At 36.3% G+C, this 24,100-nt stretch overlaps 1 protein-coding gene and 1 long non-coding RNA gene across 3 annotated transcripts in view; one reads left to right on the top strand and one right to left on the bottom strand.

Annotated features, from left to right (window-relative positions):
• LOC146993499 (uncharacterized) overlaps nt 1-19,690 on the top strand; it is a 343,790-nt gene extending 324,100 nt beyond the window's left edge. The window contains exon 3 of the long non-coding RNA XR_015044359.1: nt 19,382-19,690. This is a non-coding gene — a long non-coding RNA (uncharacterized LOC146993499). The remainder of the gene's footprint in view (nt 1-19,381) is intronic.
• LOC118196922 (neurexin 1-like) overlaps nt 1-24,100 on the bottom strand; it is an 894,564-nt gene that overhangs the window by 532,794 nt on the left and 337,670 nt on the right. The window lies entirely within an intron of this gene.

Raw genomic sequence — 24,100 nt, 5'->3', positions numbered from 1 at the left:
AAGAATATTAGAATTTAAAAAACGTAACATGTAATGATATTATATATTTATACTTCCTTGTACGAAGTAAAAAGGAAGTATTGTAATCGCGAAAAGTTTCAGGCATCATATTTCAAAGCAAATATCCATTTTCACCGCTATCGAATGAAATTTAACGATGTTTTTGCGTGACATCTCTACGTAAGGACAGGACAAACGGCTCTTTTCCCCCAAAAAAATTGTAAAATTAATTTTAAATGACTTCTGAAGAAAAATTTTCGTGGCGTCTGTGCGTACGTACGTATGTATCTCGCATAACTCCAAAACGAGTAGCCTCAGAACGTTAACATTTTGTATATAGAATTGCTATAACATGTAGATGTGCACGTCGTATTTTGGTTGCAATCGGCCGCGCCAAACGTATAGAAATATATTTATCTATATATCCACTCTGTTACCCGGCTCAGTGATCTCAGTTTCTTTACTCGTATTTGTTTCTAAATTGTACATTTTTTTTTTTTTTTTTTGCTTTAAAAATGATTGAATTATGTTGTATTTATCTTCCGGTTAAGGATTTTATGCCTTTAGTAAATCTGTGTGCAATATTTTTAGAATTATCAGCAATTTTAAAGTTCTTTAATTGCCGCTAAGCCTCTTTTTAATGGCGGCCATTGATGTTTACATTTGAAACAGGAGACTAGTGGATTTGTTGCCAATCTAGAGAAACTTAGCTTCGCAACAACAAAGATAACGCATTAATTTATTATTGCTAATTAAATCGTGCTTAATTCTTTCTTTAATTTTTTCGAGGAAACAAGTGTTTGAGATTTACTTCGTAATTTTTAATATAGATATTTTGATAAATATATGTTACAAAAATTGAGGAATATATAATACAATATCTATGCGGTAATATCAAATAAAAGTCTCAGGTATCTGCTACTAAGCAGACTTCTCTAGTAGGTCCCGTATAACAAAGTCAAATTCGACCACTACCGAGAAAGTGATTCAAATATTTTAAGTGCGCTCATAAATTTCGAGATATTCTCCCATAAATCTATCGAAGCACAGAACGCTTTCTGAGTGTCCTCCACTCTTCCCCCCCCCCTCCTGACATATGTCACTTCATTCTCCGGAATTCACGCGCGCGGAGTTCACTCCTGCTTTTGTAATTGACAGTGCAGGAGCAGCATTTAAGCCACATGTTTATTGATTCATGTAACACTCATTTATATGTGTTAGAGCTCTACTCTGCAAGTGGAAAAATGTGGATTTGAAATCATTTCAAAAATGGTTCCTCTGAAAACCTAATAATTTCAAAATAATGTCAAAATAATAATTTCAAAATAATTTGTCACATTAAATACGCTTTAGCCCTTTTCATGGGTAATGCAAGTAGAGTCGTAGAAAGTCCTCTAGCAAGAAACTTTCAATACTTCTGTGGTAAATATCATGCATTGTATCGTTGTTCTTGCTAAAGCTCATTTTCCTGATCTATCATCAGTCCAAGCCCACGGAATTCCTCGTGACAAGGAGCGCAAGTTTTACGCCTGTCGTTGGCAACAGCCTTGAGCAACTTAGAGATGACAGTGCGATTTAGCTCAGTGACGCCCCAAATGTTGATGGAAAACATCCCAGGGGACGGGTCCGAGGGTCTCCTACCTCTCTTTCCCTACCAGCAACCTCTCTCGAAGATGTTCGGCTCGCCGCATATTTAGAGTGCCCCCATGCTGCACGGACTCAATACATTTGCCTTCTGCGAGATACGAACTCGGGCTCTTCGGTACGCAATTCAGCGATGCTAACTACTATACGGGTTGGGAAGCGGCATTTTAGCGTAATAAGTGTTAAGAAGTTCCTTTATCTTGGTACGACAGAAATGGTAACGTGTAAATAAACTTTGTTATCAACATCCCCAGCTGAATAATAACAATGTATGCTAGTCAAACCTTTATTGAAAGTACACTCCTGGCTATTAAAATTTCTATACCAGGTACAGGTACAGACACACTAGGCGAGGGACCTCCGTCCCGGGTCCTCATTATACGGGACTCATCCAGAGTTGAAAATCCAACGCCCGTGGGACCTCGTTCTCGCGGGCGCAACAACCGCAGTCCCCGTCCGGATTTTACGAAGCATTGGGCAGAACTTAAACGTTGCCAGTAAATACGTTGTCACCTTGCCTCCTGGCACCACTCCATCAGCAAAACCACATTGTAAAAAGGTGCTCTGTCCGCTTTGTCAGTCCCCGCCACGAGAACTGAATGGGGTCAAACCCCCGGGAACTCAGTCGACAAATCCACCATATAGCTCCACCACAGCCGAAGGAACAGACACGACAATACCAGTACGGTAACTGCCAAGCCTGAACTAACCTGAGTACAATACTCGGGCTCTAGTCCTGTGAAGTCAAATTATATACCCCCGTGATTGAGACTGCCTAGGTACAGATCCTAACCAGTACTTCCCAGGCATTCGCCTGAGTCAACCCCCGGGTGGGTACAGGTACAGGTAGGCGGGGCACCGGAATTTCACAATTGACCGTATAGGTATAGTTCCGCAGCACTAGCTGTGCAGATCTTCTTCATGTTTAAGGCAGGAAACACCAGAGTCCGAGGTCTTTCACTCTCGTCCGTTACCACTAATTCTTGACAGGACTTTTGGCGCGTCGTGTATTTTGAATAACGCCTTGCACTAACGCCTAGTTTGAAAGCCACTAAAGGTTTACAAACATCCATGCCTTCTCCAGAGTTCGAGCCCCGGGCTTTCCATGAAGCAGTAAGAGTCTCTGTCCCACCTGCGAAGCTCTCCAGGGACGATGGGCTGACGTGTGAAGCACCACGGACTGTCAGCACGGTGACCATTGCTGTGGCTTCCCTTGGCGCTACTGCAAAGACAAGCGATTACAATGGTGCAACGAACGATGACACTAGACACAGGAGTGGTACCACGTCGCCTTTTCATACGAATTTCGAATCCGGGTACAGCATCATGATGGAAGTATCCATGTGGGGGTGGTACCAAGGCGAATGAACGAGTTTATATTCGCCATTGTCATAGGTATATTGTTTCGCATCTAGCATGCTGTTATGAGATGCCATTAAGCAAATATCCATTTGATCTATTTCTTGATGCCGACAGCAGCCGCTATATTTCTCATGTGTAAAGGCCTACGGCCATGTCCATTCTTCGAGGCAGAAGGGACATCATATTTCATCAAAATAATACGACTGTCTGTGCCTTTCAGACTTTCTTCGGTATAGACAGGTGTTCAACTGTTGCGTCTGTTAGTACCTTCCTTAGATCTCTCACCCATTGAGAACATTTGGTTTGCTGAGAGATTTGCACGCCTTCGCCTGTCAGCTCCTATGACTGATGAACTCTGGCTTGGAATGAAATACCCGTGTCTGTCATCCAAGTTTAATTCAACTCGATGCCCAGTTGGATTGCAGTCGTTGTTGCTGTCAGGTTAAAAAACATCCCCTTGGGAGTAATGTAAAATCTGAAAGCTTTCAGATTTATATATATATATATGTAATAATAAAATTCCATAATCAAGAATAATCTTAAAATTCTAACTGTATGTTCTTTTCATTTTTAATGGCGACGTTCTCTTATTTGAAAGTACGTGGAATTAAATCCACAGCCCCGTAGTCAAGTTGTTTTTCCCGCTTTTTCTACACGTACAGTTATAGAATGTTCTCGAGATATTTAAAGCGAACTGGATTGGCTGACGAGGCTGACGTCATTTCTTGGAAGCTTCTCCTCCAGAGGCTATAAAAAGACTCGCAAAAGGTATATCGGTGCTTTTCTTTAATGTAACTATGCAGTAAACTTCATTCAAAAAGTTATTAGTAGTTCTTTTTTATTTACTCTGGATATCTGATTTTGTAACTGCTATTTCTCCTGAATAATAATAAATGGATCCTGTTTTTTAAACTTATCGTCTGATTATTTAAGCTACGACTAAAGTTGATACATCACAAGGAATCTAAAGCTGATACATCATATATATATATAAAGAAGAATGTCTGTTTGTGTGTTTGTTTGTTCTCGATTAAGCCACTACAGCTATCGTCACTAAACTTTCTACAATTCTTTCCTGGGTCTGGGAAAGATCGACGTCCACTTTTGTAAAAAAAATCAGAGATTTTAGTTAAAATCTCTGAAAACGCTAATTTCCGCCTCATTTTTCTGAGTAGCATCAGTCTTGGACGCTAGTGATACAAATCTACTTTATTTCGGGAAGTGTTGCCACTGCTCGCTTTCAAATTATAGAGTTTCTTAATAATAAATTTCTAAGCTTTACAATAAAATAAAAATAGTGTTGCCAAACATGAAATACATTATTCCCGATTCCAAAAATTCGTGAAAAGCCATTTCGACTGTTCCCATTTTTGTACGACTTCAATCAGCCGAGATATTAATTAAAAATTCTGAAAACACTAATTTTTTCCGAGTGGCAACAGTCTCGCGCGTTGGAGATTAAAAATGCTTTATTTCGTTTGTAGATAGAAATCGATAGAAAACGTAATAGACAAAAATGGCTTTACTTCGTTTTAGGTGTTGCTACCTCTCAACTCGTAGAGTTTGTTAATCAAAACTTTGTACGTCTTACAAAATATATACATATAAAGAAGAATGCCTGTTTGTGTGTTTGTTTATTCGTGTTATTGTTTTCTGATCAATTAAAATCAATTTCTTGCCACATTTAATCCACTAAAATTAAATGTAGGGGAAATATTAGATGGAACTTGAGCTTTTATGACCCTTTGATTAGAAAGACGAAAATCATTAAAAACTGCGTGCCATTGTTATTGATATAATGAGAGAGAACTAGTTTATTTTTCTATGGAATTTTTTTATGTGGGTTCCATATCGCGTCAGATTGAAAAATGTATGTCTACGAATCGTGTTTTTTGCATAGTTATTAAAGAGGGATTACAGCTGTATTGTCCTCTCTTTTTGTTAAATGCATTCATGTCCATAAATTAAGGATAATGCAAAATCAGACAAAGGAAGAGTTAGAAACAAAACAAATTTGACTTATTTTTAAAGCTTATTTATTAAACAAAAGGTAAAGAACAAAAAAAGATGCTATATGTTTGTTATTATTAAAAAAAATAGCGATTTTTTCTCCCTGGAGCAAATTTAAAAAAAAAAAACACCTATTTACAAAAAAGCAATATTACATGGTTGGTATGATTGTTAATACATTGTATGTCTCCCAGACGATGCAATACAGTCCGCACAACGCCTACGCATGCTGAGTATCAAATTATCAATCTGATCTTGGGGATATTACACCACTCAAAAAGCAATGCTCTCCGAACTTCCGGTAGACATGTAGGAGGAGGTTGACGGGCTGCAACTCGTCGGCCAAGCATATCCCACACGTGCCCTACTGGATTCAAGTCCGGACAGAATGCTGGCCAGTCCATACGGGTAATATCCTCCGATTGAAGGCATTCGCTTACGATGTTTGTACAGTGAGGACGGGCGTTGTCATCCATAAACACAAATTGTGCGCCCATGGCGCCCCGAAACAAACGTACATGTTGTTCCAGAATGAAGTCCTGATAAATTTGGCTTGTCCTGGTTCCAATTTGAACAAGCAGATCAGTTCTGGAACCCAGAATAATTCCACCCCAAGCGAGCCCTCCTGCACCACCGTAACGGTGTCGTTCAATGATGTTTTCTTGGTGGCAACGGGTACCTGGAGCTCTCCATATGAAAGTCCGACGAGAATCAGACTGCAAGCTAAACCTGGACTCGTCGGAAAACATAACACAAGCCCACTGTTGCGTTGTCCACAATGCATGCTCTCTATTCCAGGCTAACCGCAGGCGACAGTGAGTTGCAGTAAGTGGAACGCATCTAACAGGTCTACGGTCTACGAGCATGTAGACCAATGTGCCCTAAGCGTCTGTACACGGTCTGCCTTGAAATTTTCGTACCAGTGGCTGAAGAGAGCTGACGAGAGAGGTCTGAGGCTGTCCTCCGCCTGTTTCTTTTGGCAGTAACTGCCAAATACCGGTCCACATTCGGCGTTGTAACTCTGGGGCGACCTGTGCTGTAACGTCTACTGACATTACCATCATCGTGGAATCGTTGCCAAAGCCTGGAGATGACACTCTGGGCAATTTCAAGTTCGTCTGATACTTCCAGTTGGGTACGCCCACATTCCAGACGGCCGATAATTGTACCAAGTAAAAAATCATCCAAATGCGTCCTTTGTGTCATAACTATTTGGTTATTGCACTGAAATGCTTATAACAATCAATTTTACTTCTTTTCCTGTATTCCTTATATACCACTCTCTTACACTCTCGTCATTGTGACGTACCATCGGTGTCATCTGATTACTTCCTGAAATTTGCATATGATTCTTGAAGATGTGTGTAGGGATTTTATAGGTGATATATTTATTTTAGAGTTCGATTTCTGCGTGACTCCGAATTATCCTTTGTTTATGGACATGAGTGTACATTACACTCAATCTAACGTAACTGGCATCGGGTACTTCCGATAGTAAGTAAAATAAATAAAACTCTGCTTTTGCATTCTTCCTGATGTAACAATTGCAATGGCCAGAAGTGTGTATAAAGCAGCATGTTTTCAAAATACCACAGATATCCTAGAACTTAATATTATTTTATACAATTAATATGTTTAAAATTTAGACTTTTTTCAACGTAATATCTAAGATTTGAAGGTGTTAAATTATCACTTAAGGGTATAAATTTATACGTTTCAGCTGTTTGCGAACTAATAATTTTATTGCATGTATTGTATAACCTTACATAAAATTTGTTTAATTTACCGAATTATTTTATCTTCTATTCATTAAATGTGTATCTATTTCTTAAAGATCTTTTATCGGATCTGAGTTCTCAGAAAACTTATTGCATTATTATATTAGAGCGGATTAATACACATCGATCACAATAAGACAGCTTTGAATTTTCTAGTAAGAATGCGAGCCTTATATCGGAAAACCCAAACTCATAAATCTACTCTTGCTAATCGTTGGTGAACCCTTAGCTATATTTTTAATTTTTCTTTCGCTGTAATTAGCCAAAAGATACCTTTATTAATGGATTCTGAATGTTTTCCTTTTAACCTTCCATATATATCATAGACTACCTCTTTTAGTCAATAACTTCAATTCTAAGCCCATCTTTCCAGAAGAGTTAAAAGGCCCCATTCATAACTATTTGTTGCTGTTGTTTTCCATTTTACTATAATTTAATCGATTATGACAAAATCTTTGCGTTTTTCAGCAGACTCTTGCCTTCTTTTCTTACTCTTTTGAAAGATACTTCAGTAATAGATACTTCAGTAATGTTACGGTGAAAAGCAGATGCTTTGTCTTAAATTAACGCCAATATAAAGCTGAGTTAGACCAGTTTACTTTTATTAGCTGAATATGGATTACAGCTTTCCGGTTATAAATCAGGTATTTCAGAATAATATTTGATAGTTTTATTACCCCATAGGGACAATTTGCCCAGTAAGGCTATTAATTTCGTTTCGACATCTTCAGTTGGTTCACTATAAAAGGAGGTTCTCTTTTAAAATCGTTGCCACCAAATATTACAACCTTATGCTTAAAGAAATTAAATAATGAAGAAATTACATGAATGTGCGTATCTTTCTCGTAGTGTGAAATAACAACGATACCTACAGATATCCAAATTTGAATAACGTGTAGTCCTCCATTCGAATATGGGCATCCGGAAGTACAAACGTGTAATTTGTTTTATTACCTATTTCATATTCTGTAAACCTTTAAGGACTCTTCGATTAACGAACTCAACGATTTCAAAGCGAGCAATAGCAACACTGCATTGAAAAAAAAAAAAAAAAAGACATTTCTATCTCCAGCGCGCGAAAATGTGTATCGCAAATTCTAAAGATATGCTCTTTTTAAATTATTTCGCGATATTGCTGTTGAGTCGAATTTTATATTTTCAGCGCGAAGAACGTGACATTTAATAAATAAAGGTAGCACACGGAACGTTATAAAAACGCCTCTTTGGGCGTAATATAAAAATTGAAAGGTTTTAGATTTGTAAAAAAAATTTTATTTTGATAGTTTTTTTTAATTTAAATTTATTTCTGGTTTCAAAAGAGCACTGTAGAGTTACATGATTATATATATATGTAATAATAAAATTCCATAGTCAAAAATACACTTGAAATTCTAACTGTGTGTTCTTTTCATTTTTAATGGCGACGTTCTCTTATTTGAAAGTACGTAGAATTAAATCTACAGCCCCGTAATCCAGTTGTTTTTCCCGCCTTTTCTACACGTACAGTTATAGAATGTTCTGGAGATATTTAAAGCGAACTAGAATGGCTGACGAGGCTGACGTCATTTCTTGGAAGCTCCGCCTTTAAAAGGACTCGCAAAGTAATATCGGGGTATTTTTCTTTAATATAACGATGCAGTAAACTTCATACAAAAAGTTATTAGTAGTTTTTTTATTTACTCCGGAGATACACTGGTGTGCAAAAATTAAGGACGAAGTCGAAAAATTAGCATATCAGCTGAACGAAGAGGCAGAGCGGACAGAAAGACCAATCAGGAGATTAAGTAAGGTGATGTACGGTAGCACATGCGCAGATATGCAGGTAGATGTAATGGGGGAGTGTCTGAGTAGTATAAAGCATGTTGTCGGTGTAAGATCAGTATTTCTGGCAAAGAGATTGCACGCCGTATAGCAGTTAAAATCACACCGAGTTGCTGCCTCAGCGAGAAATGGCGAATAATCAATCTGTTAGACGACATCTGGATGCTTTTACTCGAGGTCGAATCATTGGGAAGTTGGAGGAAGGCTGCAGTGTGACAAGTGTGGCTGCAGAGTTCGGAATTGCTCACAGCATCGTTTCACGGCTTTGGAGAAAATTTCAAACTACAGGAACAGCTATCCGGGGGTTTAGTAGTGGTCGTCCACGAGGAACCACACCCGCAGATCACCGGTATATTGCCTTAGAGGCCAGAAGAAACAGGCGGCAGACAACGGGAGAAATCGCTAGACACACGACACAGGCGACTGGACGACCGATATCGCGTTTTACCGTGGCCAGAAGACTGCACGGTGGTGGTCTGTTTGCACGACGCCCTGTACGGTGTGTACCTCTAACGTCTGCCCATCGGAGAAGGCGTTCTCTGTGGTGCCGGGAACACCGGAATTGGAGAGACAATGAATGGGGACGAATACTCTTTACAGATGAGAGCAGATTCAGTCTGAGTAGCGATTCTCATCGCATACTTATCTGGAGAGAGCGGGGAAGCCGCAATCATCCCACGAACATCATTGAAAGGGACAGGTATGGAGGTGGCGGTGTTCTCGTTTGGGGAGGCATCATGCTTGGTAGTCGTACAGACCTTCACATCTTCGACGCAGGTTCAGTCAACGGGACCCGTTATTGTAACGAGATTCTTCTTCCATATGTGCGTCTTTTTAAGGGCGCTATGGGTCCGCAGTTCCTTTTCATGGACGACAATGCACCATGTCATCGCACAGTAGCTGCCGAGCAGCTCTTAGAGAGTGAGGATATTGAACGTATGGATTGGCCGGCACGATCTCCGGATCTCAATCCCATCGAGCGTGTATGGGAGTTTCTAGGCAGACGCTTGGCAGCTCGTACCTTACCACCAGTAACGATTCCGGAGCTTCGATTGGCGCTGCAAGACGAATGGGCAACAACTTAATGCCTCAACAACTCATTGACACCCTCCTTCTCAGCATGGGCAGACGCTGTGAAACCTGCCTAGCTGTCAGGGGAGATCCTATCCCCTATTAAAGACCGGATGTTTCTTGCTGGACACCGATCACAGGGATGTTTCGGCCTTCAGGCGCATTGCGCTCCATGCTACTTTTTCAATAAAGCTCCTTTTTATCCCTCTGATTTCTCTCTTAGTAAGTGTTGCTTACATTACTCATGTCGTTACGTATTGGGGATCTTACGGTATTAAATGTGTTGATTTGGAAAGCTTTTGTACAAAGCTATATTGAAAAAACCGTCTCGTCCTTAATTTTTGCACACCAGTGTATGATTTTTGTAACTGCTATTTCTCCTGACCAATAATAAATGGATCCTGTTTTTTAAACTTATCGTCTGATAATTTAAGCTACGACTACATCTATGATTCTTCACCAATATATATATTCCGGATAAAAGCTCGTACATCACATATATATATATATATATGATTATATGGCTTATTATGAGGCTTATATATAGCGAATATTTTGATAGTTTAGACACGGAAGTAAAGGCTGTAGGGACTTAAGTTTTTCTGGTGGGAAAGGAAAAAATTCAATTAAGCTTTACTTGAAATTGAACCATAGATTTTTCGACTGTCGGTCGGGTGTGCTACCTATACAGGGTGTCCTCGAATGCCATGTATAAACTTGAAGGGGTGGTAGAGGACATAATTAGGAGCCATAATTACATCGGAAAGCATGGGCGGAAAGCGATAGGTGGTGCTGTACTCGAACCCGCAGTGTGAGCACGTATGGTTTTTCTCATTTCAATTAAGCACAGCGTGCGATGAACATGAATCGTTATATGGATGCCAAGTTGGCAGATATCCATATCATACACGGCCTAGCCAACGAAAATGGACGTGCTGCTGGTCGGTTGTTATGGGGAAAGGTATCCTACGAGGCGGCAACCGAATCATCAAACGTTCACTCGGGTTCATCAGAACCTGGTGGAACATGAATCGTTCAGGGAAAGCCACGATTGAGTGTACTGGGCCGCGGCGAACACCCAGAGGAATGTATTGCAAGCTGTGGACCTAAATCCCCGTAGCGTAATGCAAACCGCACATTGAGTTGTTCAATGTTAACTAATTTCGTTTACTGCGCATGCTCAGTGGTGTACCGTTGGCGTGACAGGAAATACTGGCGACTAAGCACAAGCAACCATTACACAAGCCTGTTCATCATTATTTGCAATTACAATATTACCGAAATTTATTTGTGCTTATTGCATTTGCTTCTGTTTCATTTCATTTTGGTTCATTTTGCTCATAAATGTTATATTAAATATCAGTTATTTATAATAATTTCCTTAACTTTAATCCAGCAATTTAAACTGGATTTATTCATTAATTTTTAAAGTATATACGAATGGAACATACAGGTATTTACCATACGCAATTAATTTTATTCCTCACCAGTATATCAATAAAGATTCAGCTAATATATCCTGTATGTTTCCTGTTTTGTAATCATTTTTAAACGAAACTTTGAGTAGTTTACAATCGATAGTTACCCTCTAAGTAATAAAGGCCTAACAAGTTTTAAAACCTCGAACTGTTTACGCCCAGATAACAGAATATCAACTACACACCGTAATTATCTTCTTTTAAAATTGTACCTAATTCAGGGCGAAATCTTGCATCCGTTTCATGTACAGAGAGTGCAGTTATTACAAGCAGATAATCACCCAGAATGTGTCACGATTGCACAGTAGTTTGTTAACCAAAGTACGGCAGACATGCACTTTGCCAGTTTCGTGTTGTTCTGTGATGAAGCAACCTTTTCACGTGAAGGGGTGTTCAATACGCACAACGCGCACATGTGGGCTTTCAGCAACCTACACAGCACCCGACCACGAGCCGCACAACACATCACTGTTAATGTGTTAGCGAGTATCGTGGGGTACAGTTAACTCGGACCATGTATATATCTTATCGCCTCGACCGGACGTTGACAAGTATCTGGTATTTCTACACGAGGTACTTCCGGAACATGTTCCCGGCACCGGTTCAACGCCGCATGTGGTTTCAACAGTACGGGGCGCCATCTTATTATGAAAGGTGTGTACGTGACCATTTGGACTGGACATTTCCAAACAGGTGGATTGGGCGTAGTGGTCCCGTCGCTTTGCCTCCCAGATCCTTTGAGTTATCTCCTCTGCATTTTTTCCTTGGTCGTGCACGTGAACTTGTGCACGACCGTCAATTCTGAAATGGACCTTGTGGCACGAATATGCAAGGCTGCTGCTACGATTAGTGAAACGCCAGGTGTTTCCAAACATGTCCGCCAATCCATGTCGCGTCGGCGTTGTGCATGCATACATGCCAATGGCCGCAATTTCGGATATCTCCTGTGATGCTTTTATGTCATAAGTTTTACTGATTATTGTTCTTTTGTGTAATAAAGGGTTTTACACCAAAACCTTGATTAATTATGTGTTGTGGCCTTACTGCCCTTGTGTCTCTTTTTCTCGTTAGCGTTACATTGCCGCCCATGCTTTCTGATGTAATTATGGATCATTACGATATTATGTAGCTTCCCTCCAAGCTTTTACATGACATTCGAGGGCAGCCTGTAGTACCAATTATTTTATCTTCTATTCATTAAGGTATCTGCCTACGTTCGAAGCACTTTTTTTAAAAAACATAGAATTCTGATGAAATATATATTTATTTAGTCAAAATATGATATCAAGTCATGAAAATAGGTAAATTTTTAGGAATATTTTCATAAATGTTTGAAATATATGCAATTTTATGCACATTTTTAGGAGAATTTAACACTTACGTTAAATGTCGTATATTTCTTCCCACAGTATATATTTCAATTTTATTTATACTGTATACTACTACAACACTCATCTGTGTTATGAACTAAAATGTTTATGATATGTCTAAAATTTACTAAAATATGTGTAATTACATGAAAAAACATAGTTTTTTGTAAAATATTTCTTATCGTTTTATATAGAAATACTTATAAAACAATCACATTAATAAATATAACTTAGATTGTAGCTTAAAACCTAGTAAATAACATAGAAAATGTTTTAGTGAAATTTAATAGAGATACCTTTAGAACATTTTGAGTAATTACATTTCTTGTATGTAAAAACACTAGAAAAATTAGCTTTCCAGAAAAAGCATTTAAAGATTTCACATTAACAGAAAAATCTGTTCTGTTGTATTTACACACTTAAAATTCTCCACATTTGTACATCACACCCTCAATATCTTTATACTTAAGTAATTTTAATTTCCTATTTGATTTTAATTTTTTTCTGCTTATTTTCGAAATGAGCGACGAATGACGTTTCGAGTTCTTTATTCTTTCGTTATCAATTCCAAAGTAATTTTTAATCATTTCTTGTTCAATTGATATGTCTAAATGTTCAAACACAGGAAGTAATCCAAGATACCCTGAATTAAAAATTAAAACTGCTATATATGCACCCAGCAACAAAGTCTTTATAAATCTAATCGCAATGTTGCCCGACCCAGTTAAAAAAACCGCCATGCTGCCAGTCCTAGTTCAAAAAATTAAGGCAAATAATTAATTACCAGAAACAAAAAAGTACCCAGAATTAAAATGAAATGTTTTAGCACAATTTTACACAAAAACAGGTAAAAACAAAACACGGATAACAACATTGTTTACCTTTAAGTTGAGCCTTTCAAATGGCACTTCCGGTCTTTCTGCTTCCACTTCCAGTGCAGTTAATTAGCTATATCTTCTCTTCTAATTATCACAAACGTAAAAATGAACCATTTTCGGAATCCTACAAACTGACCTTTCAAATTGAGCAATTAAAAAAAACGAATTTTTTCACCGAAATCGTTTCTTTAACGTAGGCAGATACCTTAAATGTCCATCCATTTCTTAAATATCTTCTATCGGATATGAGGTTTCAAAGAAATTATTGCATTATTATATTAGTTCGGATTAATACACATCGATCAAAATAAGACAGCTTTGAATTTTCTAGTAAGAATGCGAGCCTTATATCGGAAAACCCAAACTCATAAATCTACTCTTGCTAATCGTATAGAACGAATGCCATAATTCGTGACAAAGAATTTAAGAAATTGTAGTGATCTATTATTGCCCGAAAGTTAGATAGAGTTCCAAGGTATATAAATATATTAATGTTATTAAACGATATCAGTTGATATATTTCGAATAGTAGGAATGCTTATCACATTATATACAAATGGATGAAAGAGGAAAAATTAACAAAGTTTACCTTTGGTAATTTTTCCTCCTCTTTCTGAGCTCTGTGGAAGGTAAAAAACGCTCATATATGTAATGTGATCAAAAGAATGGTTTGAGACGGAAAATATAGTTGCTTATTTAATAAATTTCATGCGGAGGCCACATCAGAAAAACGGTATCAAAATAATGATGCTCTTCATTGATTTATTAAAATTATACGCTTTTAACAAAAGACTTAGAACTTGAGTTCTTTCTTTCGAACTCATTTTTGTTGGTGCTGAGGAATTTATTTAAAGTAGTACCCTCGTATCGATTTTAAAATAAATTCGATACACTTGTCATAGAGGAAGTTTGAATTTTTGATTCTTCTGCTATTTAAATCAAGCTGCTGGACTTAAATACAATCAGTCATAAAAAATTCTTTTACATCTAAATAATTTGAAGTATATAATTTAAAGTATCGTATTTTAAGCAATTTATAGTTAAAAGTCAATGCCGAGGCAAAAAATACAGGGTTTTCCTGCTGTTTGGTTGAAGCATGCACTTCCGTCTTCGATCTTATGTTATAAAATTGACAAAGGAAAGTTTTATTCATTCGAGCGCGATGCAGTTTTGAATTTATTTTGTTGTTATTTATTTTATATTTCAACACCGTTTCGATAATCTTTGCGTGCTGGGATGAAATCGTTTTATTCTTGTTAGAAACATATTTTACTTTCAGTAGGGAATATTTATTGCAGCGAAAATGACGAATTTTAAGAAAAATACTTTCTTATCTTTGTGAATTAAAGTAGTTTTTTTTTTCTGTTAATGTTTTTCGTAGTGACTGATATCTGTAACTACACTCATGTCCATAAATTAAGGATAATTCGGAGTCACGCGGAAATCGAACTCTAAATTAAATACATCACCTGTAAAATCACTACACACATCTTCAAGAATCATATGCAAATTTCAGGAAGTAACCAGATGACACCGATGGTACGTCATAATGAGGAGAATGTAAGAGAGTGATATATAAGGAATACAGGCAAAGAGGTAAAATTGTTTGCAGGCGCTTTAAAAGCATTTCAGTGCAATAACCGAATAGTTATGACACAAAGGACGCATTTGGATGATTTTTTACGTGGTAGAATTATCGGCCGTCTGGAATGTGGGCGTACCCAACTGGAAGTATCAGACGAACTTGGAATTGCCCAGAGTGTCATCTCCAGGCTTTGGCAACGATTCCAAGATGATGGTAATGTGAGTAGACGTTACAGCACAGGTCGCCCCAGAGTTGCAACGCCGAATGAGGACCGGTATTTGGCAGTTACTGCCAAAAGAAACAGGCGGAGCACGGCCTCAAACCTGTCTCGTCAGCTCTCTTCAGCCACTGGTACGACAATTTCAAGGCACCCCGTGTACAGACGCTTAGAGCAGATTAGTTTATATGCTCGTAGACCTGTCACATTCGTTCCACTTACTGCAACTCACTGTCGCCTGCGGTTAGCCTGGAGTAGAGAGCGTGCATTGTGGACACCGCAACAGTGGGCTTGTGTAATGTTTTCCGAGGAGTCCAGGTTTAGCTTGCAGTCTGATTCTCGCCGGAATTTCATATGGAGAGCTCCAGGTACCCGTTACCACCAAGAAAACATCATTGAACGACACCGTTACGGTGGTGCAGGAGTGCTCGTTTGGGGTGGAATTATTCTGTGTTCCAGAACTGACCTGCATGTTCAAATTGGAAACATGACTAGCCAATTCTATTGGGACGTCATTCTGGAACAACATGTACGTTTGTTTCGGGGCGCCATGGGCGCACAATTTGTGTTTATGCATGACAACGCCCGTCCTCAGCATGCTAACATTGTAAGCGAATGCCTTCAATCGGAGGATATCACCCGTATGGACTGGCCAGCATTCTCACTGGACTTGAATCCAGTAGAGCACATGTGTGGGACATGCTTGGCCGACGAGTTATAACCCGTCAACCTCCTCCTACATGTCTACCGGAACTTCGGAGAGCATTGCCTTTTGAGTGGTGTAATATCCCCCAAGATCAGATCGATAATTTGATACTCAGCATGCCTAGGCGTTCTAAGGACTGCATTGCATCGTCTGGGAGATATACAATGTATTAACAATCATACCAACCATGTAGTATTGGTTTTTTTTGTAAATAGGTTTTTTTTTTTTTTTTGTAATTTGCTCCAGGGAGAAAAAAATGCTAAATTTTTTAATAATATCAAACATATAGCATTTTTTTTTGCTCTTTACCTTTTGTTTAATAAATAAGCCTTACAAGTCAAATTTGTTTTGCTCTTTACCTTTTGTTGCTTCTAACTCTTCGTTTGCCTGATTTTGCATTATCCTTAATTTATGGACATGAGTGTAGATTTATAGAACTCAGTAAAGCAGGAGCATTGCCTGTAGTTTACATAAAAATACAGTAATATGCACAGCATCATTAAAGAATCATTTTCCAAATAATTTTTGTAAAGGCGTTGTTATTCTCCAATTTCTGCGTCAAATTTCTTTACGTTCTTCGCTTTTAGTTCATGTCTGTTGTCCTTAAGAAAAATGTAAAATATTGATCTTTCAAATTCAACTTATTAAGAACATTCGTTTTTTACTTTTGAGTCGGATTCATTTAAAAGAAAAAAAATGCATATAATTAAAAATATTCAATATTTTCATAGAATGTCGTTACATATGTTATTATTTCATATTTTTTAATATTTTAATGAGTTTTTGATTAAGAACTGAAGTATTTGAAAGGAAGTAGTGGCAACATTGCACGGAATAAAAGTTTTATTTCCAGCGGGCGAGACTGTCTATCAGAAATAATTCTAAATATATGTTATTTTAAAATATTTTATGACTTTTCAGTTCATTTGAATTTTATATGGGGCAACAGAGAAGAACGTGATACTTTATAAATGAATTTAACACGCGAAACGTTAATTATAAAAGATTAAAAAAAATCTTAAAGCTTTCAGAATAAATCTGCATGCAGTAGTTGTAAAATTAGCCTAGAGTTGAAATCTTAGTTGAGTAGTGAGTTAAGTCAGTTTGTGCACCAATTTTGTGCCTTTTTACCGAATGGGACCATTTTGTTCAACAAAAAATCTGTTTTTCTCCCTGCAGAGAGAATCGTTTGCTTTTACATAGAAACACTAATTTTAACTCTAATTTAAATTTTAACTAATTTAAATTTTTTTAAAATTATTTTTAAATGTATCTGGCGTTTTATGTTTTTCTGTGTTTTACAATTTTTAATGAGGCTGTCTGAGTGTTTTTATAGTTTTACCTTTAAGAGATAATCCTACACATTGTTATTCGTGTTGGAATACCGAATTCTCCCATTCAAGTCATTTCCAAAAACATTTCGGCTCCAAACATGCCCAGTCAGATAAGTCATTGTAAATGAAACAATTGGAAAATTCTACACTATGATAATTAAAAGTAATATATTTTAAAAATATCTGAAATATTTCAGATTTTAAATTATGGCCAAAGTGGCTATTTTTAACGTTTTGTGTTATATTTATTTATTAAATATCATATTTTTCATTTCAAACATAAAATTCAATTCAACAGCAATATCGGAAAAAATATTTTAAATGAGCATATCCTTATAACTGCCGATACATGGTCTCGCGCGCTGGTGATTGAAATGTTTTTACTTCCTTGTACGAAGCAAAAAGAAAGTATAGTAATCGCGAAAAGTTTCAGGTAACATATTTCAACGAAAATATCCAATTTGACCGCTATCAAATGCAATTTAACGATGCTTTTGCATGATATCTGTACTTAAGGATAGAATAAAACACTCTTTTCCTCCAAAAAATTATAAAGCTGCTTTAAAATTAATCCTGAAGATAATTTTTCGTGGCGTCAGTACGAACTTATGTACGTACGTATCTCGCATAATTAAAAAACGAGTAGCCTCAGAACGTTGAAATTTTGTATATAGGACTGCTATAACATGCAGATGTGCACTTCGTATTTTGGTTGCAATCGGCCGCACCAAACGTATATAAATATATTTATATATACATCCACTCTGTTACCCGACTCAGTAATCTCAGTTTCTTTACTCTTATATATTTGTAAATTGTACATTTTTTGCTTTAAAAACGATTGAATTGTGTTGTTTTTATCTTCCAGTTAAGGTATTTATGCCTTTCGTAATTCTGGAAGCAATATTTGTACAATTATGAACAATTTAAAAGCTGTTTAAGTGCCGTTAAGTTTTAAATAACATGGCGGACATATTTGTTTACCTTTGGAACAGCAGGATTGTAGATTTGTAGCCAATCTAGAGAGACTAAGCTTCGCAACACAAAAATAACGTGTTCTTTATTATTGCGAATTAAATCATGCTTAATCCTTTCTGGAATTTCTTCCAGGAAATAAGTTTTTAAGATTTACTTCGTAATTTTTAATGCAGATATTTTGAGTTTTTATGTATTTTTGCCTTGTCGCGAAGTGAGAACTGAATTAATGGAATGAGAAATACTCAATCGTCTGTGAAAAACTGTTTCTTTTCTGTTTTGTTTGCTTAATTTCTTTCATACATCGTTTTAGCTTTATTATACTAGTATTTGAATATAACATGTGGCAACGGTAATTCTTCAAATGATATAAATTTTGTGTATTCAGAGTGTCGTTATAGTAAACAAATATAGTGAATTTTAATGAGTGAATTTATTCTATTGTGGTTTATGCGCTGTCGACGAAGTAGATTTAATTAAATCCAATCAATTTAAATGAAATTCAAGAAAAAAATTCGTATAATTTAATATTCCGTACAAGGAAGTCATGTGGTGTACACATCAGATTTTTTTTATCTTTTTGGTACAGTGTTGCCATTTCTTGCTTTGAAATCGTTGAGTTTGTTAATCGAAAGCTCATACATGCTTTAAAAAATATGAAGTGGATAATAAAACAAATTCTAGATTTCAAATTTGGGCTTCCAGATGCTCATATTCGGGTGGAGACGTACGTTATTCAAAACAGGATGATTCTAGGTACCGTTGTTTCCTCACAATGCGAGAAATATACATGCATTTAGGCAGATTCTTCCTTATTTAATTTCTTTAAATATAATATTTGGTGGCAACGTTAAAAAAGTGTTTCGTCTTTTATTGTGAATCAGCGCAAAATGCCGAAAAGAAATTAATACGTCTTCTGGGCAAACTGCTCCTTTGGGTTAAACATAAATGTAAATGAAACATAAATAATAGTAATATGTTGTTAATCCCTTTTAAGGAGATAATGCTACCAGTTGCTTACTATCTTATTCATCTAATCCTTAACTACAAAAATCGTTTGCTCATCCCGTAACACTTTATTACTTCACTTCAGGAAAATGTCCTAAACTTTTATAATATATATATTTATCTGGTGCATTTGTTCTCTTTCAGTTTTAAAAAAGTGTTCAGTTTGCGAAAATGTTCCGAAGTGTATTCAGAAAGAAGCTTCGAAAAAGAAAAGTTTTATTTTCAAAGGGATATAAATTTCGAACTGTAAAAAAAAACTGCAATCTGTGAAGTGAATGATTTTTCCGCTGGACTTGAATTCCTTTGCTGTCAAAGTTTGTATTTTACGTGGTTGTTTTGTATACTGAAAGAAAAAATGTGTTTTTTGAGCAATTCGTTCTATCTTTTGATCTTTTGATGTTTATTGTAAAAAGTTTTGCCATATAATTTAGTTTGAATATATATATATGTATAAAATTTATATCTTCATGTACATTCACTGTTCTTATTATATTTTTTATTTTTATATTATTTTTATATTATTTTTGATTTGTTTTTACAAATTTTGCATTTTTTATCTTATTTTGTAATCTTTTATGTTTATTTCAACTTTACTTTGAATTCTATTTCATAATGACAATTTCCAATGTTTAATTTTTACAAATAATATAGAACTCAAATGCATAAACACGAGGGTGTCGGGGACGGTTACTCGAGTTTTTTCGGATTTCTCTACAAAAATTGCTTTTCACTCCAAATTGAATTGGCTAAAATGTTTCATAAGAATAATTTCTTTGAGTATCAGTATTGGTTCATAATCCCTTCTATTAGCGGAAATATTTGGCCTGACTAGAATTGCTGGTTTGGCTTAACCTTATAATTCGAGTAAAGACGAAACACATTCGTATTTACGTATTTATTTATTAATTATTGTTCATTGAACGCGAGTTGGTTTGTTCCCCTTGAAAAGTCAACTAATTTCCGATCAATGACAATGATTACATGTTTTTAATTTAATTTTTCCTTTTACAATTGAAATTTTGTTCTTCATGATGATTTAATACCAGTCCCCGTTAAAACATTATTAATATTTTACTTTCAAGTTGCTTCAAAACATCTTTCAAAATATAACTTAACAGTATGGATTCACTCTTTTAAAATAATTCTACTTTAATTAAACTTAGGAGATAATATAATGAATTAATCAATATTATTTAGGAAATAAATTATATATATATATATATTGTAGACTGTACAAGAAGTTTTTTATCTTGAAATTTAATGCTACCATAACATACTTATTATAGAATTTTAAACAGAAATTTTAAATAAAGCTCGATGTATCTGCTACCAAATGATTATCTTCATTATTTTCCATTTCTGTATTAATTTCGTTATGGCATTTTGCGTTGATTCACTAATAAATGACGGGTCATTTTTCAAATTCTTGCCATCAAATATTATCGCCCTGTATTATATTTAAAGAAATTAAGTAATTAAGAATCTGCATGAAAGTATGCATGTTTTTCGCAGTGTGATAAAACGAAAGTACCTAAAGATATCCAAATTTGAGTAATGCAACCTTTTACCAAATAACGGCATCTGGAAGCCCTGATTTGGAATTTGAAATTTGTTTTATTATCGATTTCGTATTTTGTAACTTTTAAACGAATTTTTTTTATTAACAAACTCAACGATTTCAAAGCGAGCAATGGAATTACTGTGCGGAAAAAAAGACATTTTTGTCTCCAGCGCGCGAGACTGTTTATCGGAATTGCTAAAGGTAAGCTCATTTTAAAATTATTTTTCAACATTGCTATTGAGTTGAATTTATGGTTTAGTGCGAAGAACATGATATTTAATAAATGTAACACAGAAAACGTTGAAAAAAAAGTCCGTTTGGGCGTAATGTATAATTCGGAAACGTTCAGATTTTTTTTTTTTTTTATGAATTAGATGAGATTCATCACTCGGAAAGACTTAAAAAGAAATAAAGGAATTTCGGACTTTAGATATTTTTTTTCTTCATAAGTGGCCACAAATGGTTCTTCAAAGGTATTTAGCTCTTGAGCAATTTTGTATTACAAACGTTTAACTCATTTGGGTATCTGAATGAATATCGAATGTCCCAAGGCCTCTATTACATGTACACTCACTTCCAAAAGTTAAGCACGGAGAGGAAACTGCTAATTTCTAGAAGGCAATCAGAACTGAAGAGGATGCAATTCGCTGCAGAGGTAGATGGAAGTATGCAAATATGTTAGGTAACAGCCAATTGCGCTTTCATGTCAAGATATATGCAAAAAAGGCAGTCTTATAAGAAGCCAGCTTTATGAAGGGTTATAGAAGTTGATTGTAAGTACTAATAGAAGGTGTGTAAAACTTTCGTACAATTTGTTTTCAAGACATACGTATTTCTATGACTTCCAGAAGACGAATGGAAGATTCTGAGCGCTAGCGTGCTGTGGGGCGCATTGAAGCAGTACAGTCGATCACAGATGTTGCTCTTTTCTTCGCCGTTCATCATTCTTTAATTTCACGTTTATGGAAACAATTCCAAACCACACAGACAGTTGTTGTTGTTCAAAGGCCCATAGCCGGGCGCCCAAGTGTTCAACCCCCCGCGGAAGATCGATATATTAAGCGGAATCGCAGAGCGACCTCCACATGTGTGACATCTATGGTTACAGCGTCCATTGGTAAGGCGATATCTGCAGCTACTGTACGCCAAAGATTACATATGAGTAGACTGCACGCCCGGGTGTCTCGAGTTTGTGTTCCTCTATTCGTCCAATCAAGATGGGCACGATTACAGTGGTGCCGGGAACATGTCAATTGGAACGTGCCTGACTGGGGCAATGTCATGTTTACTGATGAGTCAAGATTTGCTCTGGAGCCAGATGACAAGCGTACAAGGATATGGCGTGAACAACAAACATGCAATCAGTCCCAAAACATCAAGGAACATCACGTATTCCGAGGCGGAAGCATTATGGTGTGGGCAAGGATTTTATTAGGATACCGCGCCGAACTGCACGTTTTTAAACGGGGTTCTTTAACGGCCGTCCGGTATCGAGATGAAGTCCTAGAACGCATTGTGAGATTGTACGCCACAGCATTTGGCCCTACGTTTGGTTTAATGGAAGATGGAAGATAACGCACGTCCTCATAGAGCTGACATAGTCGATGACTACCTGGAGAGTGAAGGGATTGCGAGTATGGCGTGGCCAGCATATTCGTCCGACCTTAATCCCATTGAAAATCTTTGGAATGCTCTCGGCCGTGTTGTATCTTCACGTTTCCCACCTCCAGCCATTCTTATTGAGCTGGAAATTGCTCTACAAGAAGAATGGCGATTGCTTAATTCTGCGGTCGTTGACCACCTAATTGAAAGCATGGTCACAAGGTGTAAACTTTGCATACAGATGAGGGGGATCACATAATCTATTAATGTTCTTTTTTTCATTTTATGCTGTTTATTTTCACTTTATACATAATTCAGTTTAAGTCTCCATCTGATAACATACAAAAATTTAATATTGTTTTCATTTCTGTATATAATTATTGATTTTGTTTTATGCATAAATATATATGATACTTTCCTGCCGAATTTTGTGTCAATCAAAGCAGTTTTTGTTGATTTTTTTGCATTTTACATCTTCGTGCTAAACGTTTGGAAGTAAGTGTATTTTACTTGAGTTACTTACTTAAATTACTCTAGTTAATGTTTTACTTAAGTTAATTAAGTGGGCTACTTAAAGAGTATATCATTAGCATGTCGCATAAGTATGCTAAGGAAATAAAGACCCCTTAACGGAACGCACCATCTATATGAACAAGACTAAGCACGGCTGTCAATTTTGTAACATGTTATTAAATCGTGTAACGGTAGTCAATGATTCAATGAAGAGTTATATATGCGTTATCTCTAAATAGCAGCTGTAAACTGCATAAGGGTGAAGTAAATTTCTTTACCGTACTAAAATGTAAATATTGAGGCATTTAAAAATAAAGTCATTTCTTGGACAGTTATCCATTAAAATTATGTTCAACATTTTTTTTAAAATCATGAACATTCTGGAAGAATCGATAGGGAGAAGAAAGAATTGAATCAATTACATTGATGATACTGAATTTAAGTATCGGCAGAGAGCAGATTTAAACATCGATAGGTTGAATCGATAAAGAGAAAAAGAACATTAAAAAAAAAACATGTACTTTAAGAATTTCAAGATGATCCTGAATTTACGCATTTCTAAGTGTTACTTAATCACAAAGCAGCGATACGATTATGGAGTCCATAAGGTATAAATTACCCTGCATATTCATTAATCTTTTTTAAATCATTCGCATTCCTTTTAGCACAGATTATATATGCATAAAATCAAAACGTATTGTGTATGGTTTCACCACTATTATGAATTAGATGAGATTTTGCGAGAATCATCATTTCTCTACTACCTTCAACTACTGTGAGCTTTTTACTAGTCGATTTTGTTTATTCCCCTAAGAGGATAATTCTTTGAACTACAGTGAAATTGCACGGAGGCCACGCTGTTATTTTGGCAAAGTCAAGAGTTCAAAGCTAAGTTCTTAAATTCACAAAGTTCTTGTCAGCGAGTGAAATGAGCACTGCGAAGTCTTGAAATTTAGTCTCCAACTCATACATACATTATTTACACAGTCTTTTAGTTTAGACACGCAGAGTGTCGAAACTTGCCACTCTTTTGTCAGGTGGCGTGAACCAGCTAATGGGAAAGTTTTCACTTTCATAATTCGCATAAATGGAGAAATCATCTTGAAAATTTATTTTCTAAGGATTGAAGTCACATGTTGCAGACCGACGAATTGAAAATGAATGTAAGCAAAGTCACGTGGTGGGAT

This window comes from Stegodyphus dumicola, chromosome 12, assembly GCF_044657685.1.
Source record: "Stegodyphus dumicola isolate Sdum_Otavi_A_Nest chromosome 12, ASM4465768v1".
Classification (NCBI taxonomy): domain Eukaryota; kingdom Metazoa; phylum Arthropoda; class Arachnida; order Araneae; family Eresidae; genus Stegodyphus; species Stegodyphus dumicola.
Note: the sequence above shows the minus strand (reverse complement) of the source record. Positions and strands in the feature narration are given on the sequence as shown.